Raw genomic sequence first — 14151 nt, 5'->3', positions numbered from 1 at the left:
TGGTGTTATCTAAGGGACCTAGGAAAAAATGTTCCATCCATATTGAGGGAGTACCGTTGAAGGAAGTAAGCTCTATAGATTACCTGGGAGTTAGGTTAACTAACAAACTATTATGGGAAGAGCAGATTACAAAAAGTGCAGGGCTCCTACAACACAGAGCCTCATCTATATTGCGTTTCTATCAAAGCACCTCTACAAAAGTAGTTTCCCCAGCAATAAACATTTATACAGCTAAGGCTCAAAGTGCAGCCCTGTACGGAGCGGAGGTATGGGGTTACGCTAACTGTAACAAGATCAGTGTGGGGGAAAACAATTTTGCAAGGGCCTTAATTGCATGTCCACGTACCACACCCTTGCTCCCATTATTTCTAGATCTGGGGTTAAGCCGAGTAGCAGATCTAGCTACTCTAAGACCTCTCCTCTATTGGATTAGGTTGTGGATAACCCCCGAACTAAATATATACAAGACCGCACTACTCGATCTATTGAAATGCCAAAACGCTAATACTCTTCCCTGGATTCGCCATGTGGCCCATTGGCTTCGGCTATTGGGTCTGGGCGATTACTGGGAAAATCCCCATAAATTAGAGAGACGGCACAAAAACGTTCTAAAGTTAACCTATTGGTCTTATGTTAAGGATAACTACATAACTCACAAATCCCATGGTCGCTTAACTAATTCCTTCATTGATATTAAATGGTCCCCAAAGTTTGAATCCTATTTGGATGTGATACCGGATTCGCAGGGCAAGAGCTTATATGCAAGGTTTCGCTTTGGCTCTTTGCCCTTGTTGTCACTGATTCATAGGTGGGGGCCGACTAATCTTCCCGATATATGCCCTGCCTGTGGCAGTACTTTCGAAACCATTGAGCATTTCATGTTCTTCTGCCCAGCCTATGCGATTCCACGTTTAAAATGGATTCGCAATATTTGCAGGGACATGGGATTCAAGAACTGCTCTTTGGCTCTACGGGTTCTAAAAAGCCATAATTCAACCGATGTAATTCTCTCAGTAAGCAAGTATCTAGCAACAGCTTGGCGCATACGATGCCATCTCCAAAAAGTAATTTAAAGTCCCATCCCTTTATAGATAAGTTTTAGAGCCACATGTGCAATTCAAGTTATTGTCCTAATGTTTTTACACCAAGTTAAAGATGTGTACTTATTTATTCCTTAAGAATTATTTATTATCTTGTTTTATGTGCTTTTATGGTCATGGATCGAACAAAGTTGATGATGATGATGATGATGATGAATTATTGACCATGTGGTTTAGACAGGGCTTTGGAACAGATTTTTCTTAGATAATACGTGGGTAATCATCTTGTGGTTTTGCTACTGTATCACTAGTGTTAGCCGCAAAGAGCTATTTTTATGCACTTGTCTGGCATTAGTGCCATTTTAACATGAATCTGATAACCATTTTAAGTTATTATATAAGCTTTTTATTACATTGTGCTTGTGTTTTTAATGACTTGACAGTGCCTAAATTTGCCTATACGATTGTGCCGGTTGCAGGCGCCCTTACTAAAGTATGCCACCTAAACTACCAAGAAACTGTACTATTATGTAACATCAACTCAGCACTCTAAATCTTAAATCATGGGCCTGATAGCTTGCACTTATCTTGGTGATGGTACCACCTGGGAAACTTGAATCTGAAACCACCTCATATTGTTTTAAGAGCCTTAAATATTTGTATTATTTTTAACACTATGAAGCAGATGTTTAGAAACCTTGGCATCTAAATGTTAAGTTATGTATCAGGAACAATGGTGGACTATAGTAGGCCATGGCCTATAGAAGCTATTTTTATTCTAAACTCTATTTTATGCCAGTGTGGAAGTATAATGAAACAAATGCACCTTCTTTGTATAATTTAATGTGTAACTTATGACCCATGGTCGAATAAAGTATATATATAAGTTCTATCCACTGAGGGAACCTAGCCTATGGAGTTAGAACCTTACCAGGTTGGGCTCTTGGGCCCAGGGGGACCCTCAAGGGAAAAACTGTGCAAGGGGCAAGAAACTTGTCCATCTCTTGAAGGCCTAAGGCAGCAAGCTGCTGAACAAGAAAAAGGAATTGTCAGTGGAACACACAGGGTCTATTGGGAAGATGGACTCCTTTACACTGAGGCAAGAGATCCCAAACCTGGTGCCACTAGGAGAGTGGTAGTGCCTAAGGAGTTTAGGGAGTTCATTTTGACCTTAGCCCATGACATTCCCCTTGCTGGGCATTTGGGACAAACCAAGACATGGGAGAGGTTAGTCAACCATTTCTATTGGCCCAATATGTCCCAGAAGGTAAAGGAGTTTTGTGAGTTTTGTGCCTCTTGTGCCACCTGTCAAGCCAGTGGTAAGACAGGTGGCCATCCAAAGGCCCCCCTCATTCCACTTCCAGTGGTGGGGGTCCCCTTTGAAAGAGTGGATATAGTGGGTCCAGTTGAACCTTCCACAGCATCAGGGAATCAGTATATCCTAGTAGTAGTGGATCATGCTACTAGGTACCCTGAAGCAACTCCCCTTAGGTCCGCTACTGCCCCTGCAGTAGCCAAAGCACTCATTGGTATTTTTACTAGAGTGGGATTTCCTAAGGAGGTGGTTTCTGACAGAGGTACCAACTTCATGTCAGCTTACCTAAAACATATGTCAAATGAGTGTGGAGTGACTTACAAATTCACCACACCATACCATCCACAAACCAATGGTCTTGTTGAGAGATTTAACATGAAGGGCATGATCAAGGGGCTCCCTGAAAAACTCAAAAGGAGATGGGATGTCCTCTTGCCATGCCTGCTTTTTGCCTACAGAGAGGTCCTCAGAAGGGAGTAGGGTTTTCCCCCTTTGAACTTCTGTTTGGCCATCCTGTTAGGGGACCACTAGCCCTTGTGAAAGAAGGCTGGGAGAGACCTCTCCATGAGCCTACGCAAGATATAGCGGACTATGTACTAGGCCTACGTTCAAGGATGGCAGAGTACATGGAAAAGGCAAGTAAAAACCTTGAGGCCAGCCAACAACTCCAGAAGATGTGGTATGACCAAAAGGCTGCTATGGTTGAGTTTCAACCAGAGCAGAAAGTTTGGGTTCTGGAGCCTGTGGCTCCCAGGGCACTTCAGGACAAATGGAGTGGCCCTTACCCAGTGCTAGAGAAAAAGAGTCAGGCCACCTACCTGGTGGACCTAGGCACTAGCAGGACCGCCAAGAGGGTGATCCATGTTAACTGCCTAAAACTCTTCCATGACAGGGCAGATGTAAACATGTTAATGGTTACAGATGAGGACCAGGAAGCAGAGAGTGAACCTCTCCCTGATCTCCTCTCCACTGACCCTAAAGATGGCACAGTAGATGGAGTGATCTATTCAGACACCCTCTCTGGCCAACATCAAGCTGACTGCAGGCAAGTCCTCCAGCAGTTTGCTGAGATCTTTTCCCTAACCCCTGGTCAGACACACCTGTGTACCCATGATGTGGACACAGGAGACAGCCTGCCTGTCTAAAACAAAATATTCAGACAGTCTGACCAAGTTAAGGAAAGCATCAAAGTGGAAGTCCACATGATACTGGAGTTGGGAGTGATTGAGCACTCTGACAGTCCCTGGGCTAGCCCAGTGGTCTTGGTCCCCAAACCTCACACAAAAGATTGCAAGAGAGAGATGAGGTTCTGTGTGGACTACAGAGGGCTTAATTCTGTCACCAAGACAGATGCACACCCCATTCCAAGGGCAGATTAGCTGATTGATAAATTGAGTGCTGCCAAATACCTCTCCAACTACTGCCCCATCTTCCTCCTCCCGTTCCCCGCCAAAATTGCAGAGAAATTAGTCAACACTCGCCTATCCCACTTCCTCGAAGAAACCAACACCCTTGACACCTCACAATCTGGGTTCTGCAAGAACCACAGCACAGAAACCGCCCTCATCGCATGCACTGACGACATCAGGACCAAAGTCGACAAAGGCGAGACCGTCGCACTCATCCTCCTAGACCTCTTCGCAGCTTTTGATGCCGTCTGCCACCACACACTCCGCACACGCCTCCACAACATAGGAATCTGCCACAAAGCCTTAGACTGGCTCTCCTCCTTCCTCACTGACCGAACCCAGAAAGTCTGCCTCCCGCCCTTCCACTCCAACACTACCAAGATCACCTGTGGAGTCCCCCAAGGGTCCTCTCTCAGCCCCACACTCTTCAACATCTACATGATCCCCCTAGCCAACATTCTCCGAGCACACGGAATCACCATCCTCTCATATGCAGATGACACCCAACTCATCCTCTTCCCTCACCCGCAACCCCACCACCGCCAAAACCAACCTACACGCCGCTCTCCTAGACACCGCCAACTGGATGACCACTAACCATCTCAAGCTCAACTCAAACAAAACCGAAGTCATCATCTTTGGCCCCAACAAAACAACATGGGACACCTCCTGGTGGCCCACCGCCCTAGGCCCCGCACCCACCCCCGCAACCCACGCATGCAACCTCGGCATCATCCTCGACCCCACCCTCTAAATGACACAGTAAATCAATGCTCTAACCTCCTCCAGCTTCCACACACTCTGCACCCTAAAAAAATCCTTCAAATGGATCCGCCCAGAGACCAGAAAGACAGTCACCCACGCACTCATCAGCAGCAGCAGACTGGACTACGGCAACCACACTCAAACTCAAACGCAAACTCCAAAGAATCCAGAACACAGCCGCGTTCCTCGTCCTTGGTCTCCCCTGACACAAACGAATCTCACCACACCTCAAATCCCTACACTGGCTCCCCATAGACAAGAGAATCACATTCAAGATCCTCATCCACGCACACAAATCCCTCTACAACACCGGCCCAACCTACATCAATGAAAGAGTAAACTTCCACACTCCCACACACAACCTCTGATCAGCCGACCTCGCCCTAGCCACAGTCCCCGGCATCCTGCACACCACCACAGGAGGCAGGTCTTTCTCCTACCTCGCCCCCAAAATCTGGAACTCCCTCCCCACTGACCTTCGCAAAACCAAAGACCTACTAGTCTTCAGAAAGAACCTCAACACTTGGCTGTTCGACCAGTGACCTTCCCTGGCCTGGCCCCCACACCCCCTGCACCTTGAGACCCTCACGGGTGAGTAGCGCGCTCTACAAATTTCTTTGATTGATTGATCGATTGAATACCTGAGTACCTTTGACTTGACAGCAGGGTACTGGCAAATAAGAATGGCACCAGGAGCAAAAGCGAAAACAGCATTCTCTACACCTGATAGGCACTACCAGTTTACTGTGATGCCCTTAGGCTTAAAGAATGCCCCTGCTACCTTCCAAAGGTTGGTGAATCAAGTCCTTGCTGGCTTGGAGTCCTTTAGTGCAGCTTATCTTGATGATATTGCCGTCTTTAGCTCCAGCTGGCAGGATCACCTGGTCCACTTGAAGAAGGTTCTACAGTCCCTGCAAGCAGCAGGCCTCTCTATCAAGGCATCTAAATGTCAGATAGGGCAGGGTACTGTGGTTTACTTGGGACACCTTGTAGGTGGAGGCCAAGTTCAGCCACTCAAACCCAAGATCCAGACTATTCTGAACTGGGTAGCTCCAAAAACCCAGACTCAAGTCAGGGCAATTCCTTGGCTTGACTGGTTACTATGGGAGGTTTGTGAAGGATTATGGCTCAATAGTGACCCCCCACACAGAACTTACCTCCAAGAAAATGCCCAAGAAAGTTAACTGGACCTTGGACTGTCAAAAGGCCTTTGACACCATGAAGCAAGCAATGTGCACAGCACCAATTTTGAAGGCTCCAGATTACTCTAAGCAGTTCATAGTGCAGACAGAAGCCTCTGAACATGGGATAGGAGTAATCCTGACCCAAACAAATGATGATGGCCTTGACCAGCCTGTTGCTTTTATTAGTAGGTTACTCCCCAGGGAGCAGCGTTGGAGTGCCATTGAGAGGGAGGCCTTTGCTGTGGTCTGGTCCCTGAAGAAGTTGAGACCATACCTGTTTGGTACTCACTTTGTAGTTCAGACTGACCACACACTACTCAGATGGCTCATGCAAATGAAAGGAGAAAACCCTAAACTGTTGAGGTGGTTCATATCCCTACAGGGAATGGACTTTATAGTGGAACACAGACCTGGACTGCCCATGCCAATGCAGATGGCCTTTCCAGGTTCTTCCACTTAGAAAATGAAGACACTCTTGGGAAAGGTTAGTCTCATCCTCTTTCGTTTGGGGGGGGGGGAGGGGGGGCGGTTGTGTAAGGAAATGCCTCCTTGGCATGGTTACCCCCTAATTTTTTGCCTTTGCTGATGCCAAGTTATGACTTGGAAGTGTGCTGGGACCCTGCTAACCAGGCCCCAGCACCAGTGTTCTTTCCCTAAACTGTACCTTTGTCTCCACAATTGGCACAACCCTGGCACTCGGATAAGTCCCTTTGATACTGGTACCAAGGGCCCTGATGTCAGGGAAGGTCTCTAAGGGCTGCAGCATGTCTTATGCCACCCTAGGGACCCCTCACTCAGCACATGCACACTGCTTCACAGCTTGTGTGTGCTGGTGGGGAGAAAATGACCAAGTCGACATGGCACTCACCTCAGAGTGCCATGCCAACCTCACACTGCCGGTGGCATAGAAGTCACCCCTCTAGCAGGCCTTACAGCCCTAAGGCAGGGTGCACTATACCACAGGTGAGGGCATATGTGCATGAGCACTATGCCCCTACAGTGTCTAAACAAAACCTTAGACATTGTAAGTGCAGGGTAGCCTTAAGAGTATATGGCCCGGGAGTTTGTCAAACATGAACTCCACAGTTCCATAATGGCTACACTGAAAACTGGGAAGTTTGGTATCAAACTTCTCAGCACAATAAATGCACACTGATGCCAGTGTGCAATTTATTGTAACATACACCCAGAGGGCATCTTGGAGAGGGCCCCTGAATACCTACCCGACTTCTAGTGTAGGCTGACCAGTTTCTGCCAGCCTGCCACACACCAGACATGTTGCTGGCCACGTGGGGAGAGTGCCTTTGTCACTCTGTGGCCAGGAACAAAGCCTGTGCTGGGTGGAGGTGCTTCTCACCTTCCCCTGCAGGAACTGTAACACCTGGCGGTGAGCCTCAAAGGATCACCCCTTTTGTTACAGCGCCCCAGGGCATCGCAGCTAGTGGAGATGCCCGCCCCCTCCGGCCACTGCCCCCACTTTTGGCGGCAAGGCTGGAGGAGATAATGAGAAAAACAAGGAGGAGTCACCCCCCCAGTCAGGACAGCCCCTAAGGTGTCCTGAGCTGAGGTGACCCGTGCCTTGAGAAATTCTCCATCTTGAGTTTGGAGGATTCCCCCAAAAGGATTAGGGATGTGCCCCCCTCCGCAGAGGGAGGGGGAACAAAGAGGGTGTAGCCACCTTCATGGACAGTAGCCATTGGCTACTGCCCTCCCAGACCTAAACACACCCCTAATTTAGTATTTAGGGGCTCCCCAGATCCCAGGAAACCAGATTCCTGCAACCTGAAGAAAGAAGAAGGACTGCTGACCTACAAGCCGGCACAGAAGGAGGAAGACGACAACTGCTTTGGCTCCAGCCCTACCGGCCTGTCTTTAACTTCGAAAACCTGCTCCAGCGACGCATCCGACAGGGACCAGCGACCTCTGAAGCCTCAGAGGACTGCCCTACACTAAAGGACAAAGAACCTCCTGTGAACAGAGGCCCTGTTCAAAACCAGCTACTTCTTTGCAACAAAGAAGCAACTTCCAAGGACTTCACGTTTCCCGCCGGAAGCGTGAGACTCTACACTCTGCACCCGACGCCCCCAGCTCGACCTGCGGAAAACCAACACCTCAAGGAGGACCCCCCGGCGACTGCGAGCCCATGAGTAACCAGACGCGAACCCCATGAGCCCCCACAGTGACGCCTGCAGAGAGAATCCAGAGGCTCCCCCTGACCGCGACTGCCTGTAACAAGGGACCCAACGCCTGGAACCAACACTGCACCCGCAGCCCCCAGGACCTGCAGGAAACGAACTTCAACGCAGGAGTGACCCCCAGGCGGCCCTCTGCCTTGTCCAGGTGGTGGCTCTCCCGAGAAGCCCCCCCTGTGCCTGCCTGCACCGCTAGAGTGACCCCCGGGTCCCTCAATTGTTTCCTACCTGAAACCCGACACCTGCTTTGCACACTGCACCCGGCCGCCCCTGTGCCGCTGAGGGTGTGTTTTGTGTGCCTACTAGTGTCCCCCCCAGTGCTCTACAAAACTCCCCTGGTCTGCCCCCCGAGGACGCAGGTACTTACCTGCTGGCAGACTGGAACCAGAGCACCCCTGTTCTCCATAGACGCCTATGTGTTTTGGGCACCTCTTGGACCTCTGCACCTAACCGGCCCTGAGCTGCTGATGTGGTAACTTTGGGGTTGCCTTGAACCCCCAACGGTGGGCTGCCTATGCCTAAGGACTGAGACTTGTAAGTGTTTTACTTACCTGCAAACCTAACCTTTACTTACCCTCCCCCAGGAACTGTTGATTTTTGTACTGTGTCCACTTTGAAAATAGCATATTGCCATTTTTTACAAAGACTGTACATGATATTGTTTTCATTCAACGTTCCTAAAGTATCTAAGTGAAGTACCTTACATTTACAGTATTAACTGTAAATCTTGAACCTGTGGTTCTTAAAATAAACTAAGGAAAGATATTTTTCAATAAAAAAACCTATTGGCCTGGAGTAAGTCTGAGTGTGTGTTCCTCATTTATTGCCTGTGTGTGTGTGTACAACAAATGCTTAACACTACCCTCTGATAAGCCTACTGCTCGACCACACTACTACAAAATAGAGCATTAGAATTATCTATTTTTGCCACTGTCTTACCTCTAAGGGGAACCCTTGGACTCTGTGCATACTATTTCTTACTTTGAAATAGTATATACAGAGCCAACTTCCTACACATGTTGTCTATTTTGTTTTGATAAGGATGTTCTTGTGAGTGAGAAAAGGCTGAAAAGCTTTGAGTGCTAGGAATACAGCTAGCAATTCTAGGTCGTTTATGTCTAACTGTTTGTGTTTGGCGTCCCATTGTCCTTGATTGTTGAGGTGCACCCCCCGCAGCAATCATTGATGCATCTGTTGTAAGTATGGTCTGAGGCACGGGGTCTTGAAATGGCCGCCCTTTGTTTAGTTTTGTGGAATACCACCACTGAAGCAATATGCTGGTTTGGCAGTTTATCAACACTAGATCGTGAAGTTGACCCTGTGCCAGTTTCCATTGCTGTGCAAGGCACTGTTGTAAAGGCCGCATGCTTAGTCTTGCATGTGGTACAATGGCGAATCAGGATGCCATCATGCCCAACAGTTTCATGACGAATTTGACAGTGGGCTGGCTGTATTTGTGACAATATATTGCAAAATGCTTGTATTCTTTGTGGACTTGCAAGCGCTGTTTGCGTATTTAGTGTGGCCCCTAAATACTGTTGAATTTGCGCAGGTTGTAGGTGTGATTTTTGGTAGTTTATGGAGTACCCTAGGTTGTGTAGGGTTTGTATTACATAATGCATATGTTTTTGACACTGTGTATGACTGTTGGATTTTATTAGCCAATCGTCGAGATATGGGAAGACATGAATGTGTTGCTGTCTTAGGTAGGCTGCAACTAACGCCAGGCATTTTGTGAATACTCTGGGAGCTGTTGTTATTCCGAAGGGTAACACTTTGAACTAATAATGCTTTCCCTGAGTTACAAAGCTGAGATATTTTTTGTGTGCTGGATGGATGGGCATGTGAAAATACGCATCTTTGAGGTCCAATGTTGCCATGAAATCGTGCTGTAGAAGTAGTAGGACAACATCCTGTAGTGTTACCATGTGAAAGTGTTCTGACAGGATGTAAAGATTGAGGGTTCTGAGATCTAATATTGACCTTAAGGTTCCGTCCTTTTTGGGAATGAGGAAATTCAGTGGGTAAACTCCTGCTCCTAGTTGATTTTTGGCACTGGCTCTATTGCTTGTTTGAGTAATAGAGATTTTACTTCCTCTTGCAACAGGGCGATATATTGTGTGGAAAGGTTGTGTGGTTTTGGTGGGATATTTGGTGGAGTTTGTGCCAATTCTATGCAATAGCCATTGCGGATGATTGATAATACCCAGTTGTCTGTTCTGATGGGTAGCCAATTGGTGTGGAACCTTTGCAGTCTTCCCCCCACAGGTGAGGTGTGAGTTGGGAAGGGATGGATTAAGTCACTGCTTTGGCTGTTGTGAGGCTTGCTTTGTTGACTGATATTTTCCCCTGCCTCTGGGGTACTGGCCTCTGTAAGTGAACCCACCTCTTTGATATTGAAGTTGGTAGGTGGACTTTGTGAGGTGGATTCCTCAGGTCTTTGGGTTCTAAATTCACCTCTGTATTGGGGCTTACGAAAGGATCCCCTGTATTGCATTGTATACAAAGCACCCATGGCATTAGCTGTGTCCAAATCTTTTTTAATTTTTTCAACAGCCGTGTCAACCTCGGGCCAAAAATCTGTTTTTGGTTAAACAACATATTGAGGACCGCCTGTTGAATTTCAGGCTTCAATCCTGAAGACCTAAGCCATGCGTGTCTTCGTATGGTGACAGCAGTGTTGATTGTTCTAGCTGCCCTGTCTGCAGAGTCTAGGGCTGACCTGATGTGATTGTTTGTGATAACCTGCCCTTCCTCAACTATTTGTTGCACCCATTTTTGTTGGTCTTTGAGGAGATGGTGTATTATATCTTTCATCTCATCCCAGTGGGCTCTACCATATCTAGCCAACAATGCCTGGGAGTTGACTATCCTCCACTGGTTGGCTGCCTGAGATGCCACCCTTTTGCCCGCGGCATCAAACTTTGTGCTCTCCTTGTCTGGTGGGGGTGCATCCCCTGATGACAGAGTTTGCTCTTTTCCTAGCCCCCCTTACCACTACAGAGTCCGGAGGCAATTGTTGTGTGATAAAGGCAGGATCAGAGGGTGGTGGCTTATACTTTTTCTCCACTCTAGGAGTAATTATTCTAGCTTTCACTGGTTCCTGGAATATTTGATCAGCATGCTTTAACATGCCTGGGAGCATGGGAAGCGAATGATAGGTGGTATGTGTAGAGGAGTGTGTGTTAAAAAGGAAGTCATCCTCTTAACGGCTCAGTGTGCATGGTGACATTGTGATAGGATGCCACCCTAGCTATGACCTGAGTATATCCTGTACTATCCTCTGGTGGTGATGGCTTAGAGGGATAGCAGTCTGGGTTGTTATCTGGAATGGGATCTGGATCATAAAGATCCCATGGATCCACATTGTCGTGCTGTGAATCAAATTAATGTACAGGAGATTGCACAGGTGTGGGACTAGTAGGGGGAGAAATAAGCAAATTAGGAGATTGAGGAGGAGACTGAGGAGGAGAAAATTCAGGAGGAGGAGGTTTCTCTTTAGATTTTGGCACTTTAGCTGGTGGCTGATAAGTGTCCAATTCTTCTTGAAAGGCTAATTTCCTCTTAGGCTTTAGAGAAGGTGCTATTATAATTCTGCCAGTGTCCTTGTGGATGTGAATCCTGGCTTGCCTTTCATCTATAGCCTCCATTTGTGAATGTTCCTCAGTGATTTTATGGCTTTGAGCGCTTGCGAAAGTCCATATTCCTCCATATAAATTGGACTTTTCGGCTCCGAAGCTGTTTTTTCCGGTATCGAAAGGCTGGGAGTGGATGATGGCCTCGCCTCCGAAAACGATTTTCGAGGTTTCCACTCGAAGGATCGATGTTTGGTATTCTCGAAGACAGAGCTTTGGTTAGAGTCTGAAGGCTTAGGTTGCGTGGCCTTTTTCGGTGCCAAAGTTGTTGCTTGGTCACCGAAGGTTTTTTTTACAGGTCGAGCCGTGGCCTTCAGGCAGTGGCGTTCCCAAGGCCTTATGTTTGGGCTGAGGCAGGGGCAGGCATACTCATGTGCTGTCCTGCCGTGACTGGTCTGTCCTCCTCGGACTCCTGTTCCGAGTCGGACCCTCGGACGGAGACTGCTGTGTGCATGATCTCCTCCTCCTCGACATCGAGACGTTCGGTGCTCTTGAACGCCATCTCGAGTCTCCGTGCTCTTCTGTCTCGGAGTGTTTTCTTCGAATGGAAGGATCTGCAGGCCTTGCAATTCTCTTCCCGATGGTCTGGGGAAAGACCGAGATTACAGACAAGATGTTGGTCTGTGTAGGGAAATTTTGCGTAGCACTGAGGACAAAAGCGGAATGGGGTCCGGTCCATGAGGCTTACACGCGGTCTGCCCGACCAGGCCCGAGTTGGGCGCGGGCGCCCCGAAAGGCGAGTAAAGATGTTTGACCCTACGGTACCGAAGTGTCGATGGAAGATGGTACGCGATCGAAACAATACCGACGAGAATTAGAGAGATTTAGAACTTTTCCGACTTGAATTATCGGAGCGAAAAGAAACACATCCGAACCCGAAGGAGGAAAGAAAACAATCTAACATGGAGTCGATACCCATGCGCAATGGAGCCGAAGAGGAGTCACTCGATCCCGTGACTTGAAAACACTTCTTCGAAGAAAAACAACTTGTAACACCCCGAGCCCAACACTAGATGGCAGACTATGCATAGCATGTGTATCTGCAGCTACAAATGCCATCGAACACACACACATATATGGAAAATGTCACTTACCCAGTGTACATCGGTTCGTGGCATGAGTCGCTGCAGATTCACATGCTGTGCATTATCCTGCCATCTAGTGTTGGGCTCGGAGTGTTACAAGTTGTTTTTCTTCGAAGAAGTCTTTTCGAGTCACGAGACCGAGGGACTCCTCCCTTTCGGCTCCATTGCGCATGGGCGTCGACTCCATCTTAGATTGTTTTCCCCGCAGACGGTGAGGTAGGAGTTGTGTATATAGTAAAAGTGCCCATGCAATGGAGTGAGTATGTATGTACATAATGTGTATAAAAAATATTATATATTTACAAATTTATAAATGTACAAGTTTCATCAACTTATAATGGCTAAAGGCTCCCGGGGAGGCGGGAGGGCGCATGTGAATCTGCAGCGAATCATGCCACGAACAGATGTACACTGGGTAAGTGACATTTTCCGTTCGATGGCATGTGTAGCTGCAGATACACATGCTGTGCATAGACTAGTAAGCAGTTATCTCCCCAAAAGCAGTGGTTTAGACTGTAGGAGTTGAAGTTGTTTGAAATAATGTTCGTAATACAGCCTGTCCTACTGTGGCTTGTTGTGTTGTTAACACATCTACACAATAATGTTTTGTGAATGTATGAGGCGTAGACCATGTGGCTGCCTTACAGATTTCTGTCATAGGTATATTTCCTAGAAAGGCCATTGTGGCGCCTTTCTTCCTAGTGGAGTGCGCCTTTGGCGTAATAGGCAGATCTCTTTTTGCTTTAATATAGCAGGTGTGAATACATTTCACTATCCATCTGGCAATGCCTTGTTTGGATATTGGATTTCCTGCATGAGGTTTTTGAAAGGCTACAAACAATTGTTTTGTCTTGCGAAATTGTTTTGTTCTATCAATGTAATACATTTATGCTCTCTTGATGTCTAGCGTATGTAAGGCTCTTTCGGCTACTGAGTCTGGTTGTGGAAAAAAGACTGGGCGTTCCACTGTTTGGTTTAGGTGGAACGGTGATATAACTTTGGTAAGAACTTTGGATTTGTCCGGAGAACCACTTTATGTTTATGTATTTGCATAAAGGGTTCTTGTATAGTGAATGCTTGAATTTCACTTACCCTTCTAAGAGATGTGATAGCTATTAGGAAAGCTACTTTCCAGGTTAAGTACTGCATTTCACAAGAGTTCATGGGTTCAAATGGTGGACCCATGAGTCGGGTTAATACAATATTGAGGTTCCACTAGGGAGCTGGTGGTGTTCTTGGGGGTATGATTCTCTTTAGACCCTCCATAAATGCTTTGATGACTGGGATTTTAAAGAGTGATGTTGAATGTGTAATCTGCAGACAGGCAGATATTGCTGTGAGATGTATTTTGATAGAAGAAAAGGCTAGGTTTGATTTTTGTAAGTGTAATAAATAGCTTACGATGTTTTTCGCAGAAGCGTGTAGTGGTTGGATTTGATTATGATGGCAATAATAAACAAATCTTTTCCATTTGTTTGCGTAACAATGTCCTGTAGTAGGTTTTCTAGCTTGCTTAATGACCTCCA

Source organism: Pleurodeles waltl, chromosome 9, assembly GCF_031143425.1.
Source record: "Pleurodeles waltl isolate 20211129_DDA chromosome 9, aPleWal1.hap1.20221129, whole genome shotgun sequence".
In the NCBI taxonomy this organism is placed as follows: domain Eukaryota; kingdom Metazoa; phylum Chordata; class Amphibia; order Caudata; family Salamandridae; genus Pleurodeles; species Pleurodeles waltl.
Note: the sequence above shows the minus strand (reverse complement) of the source record.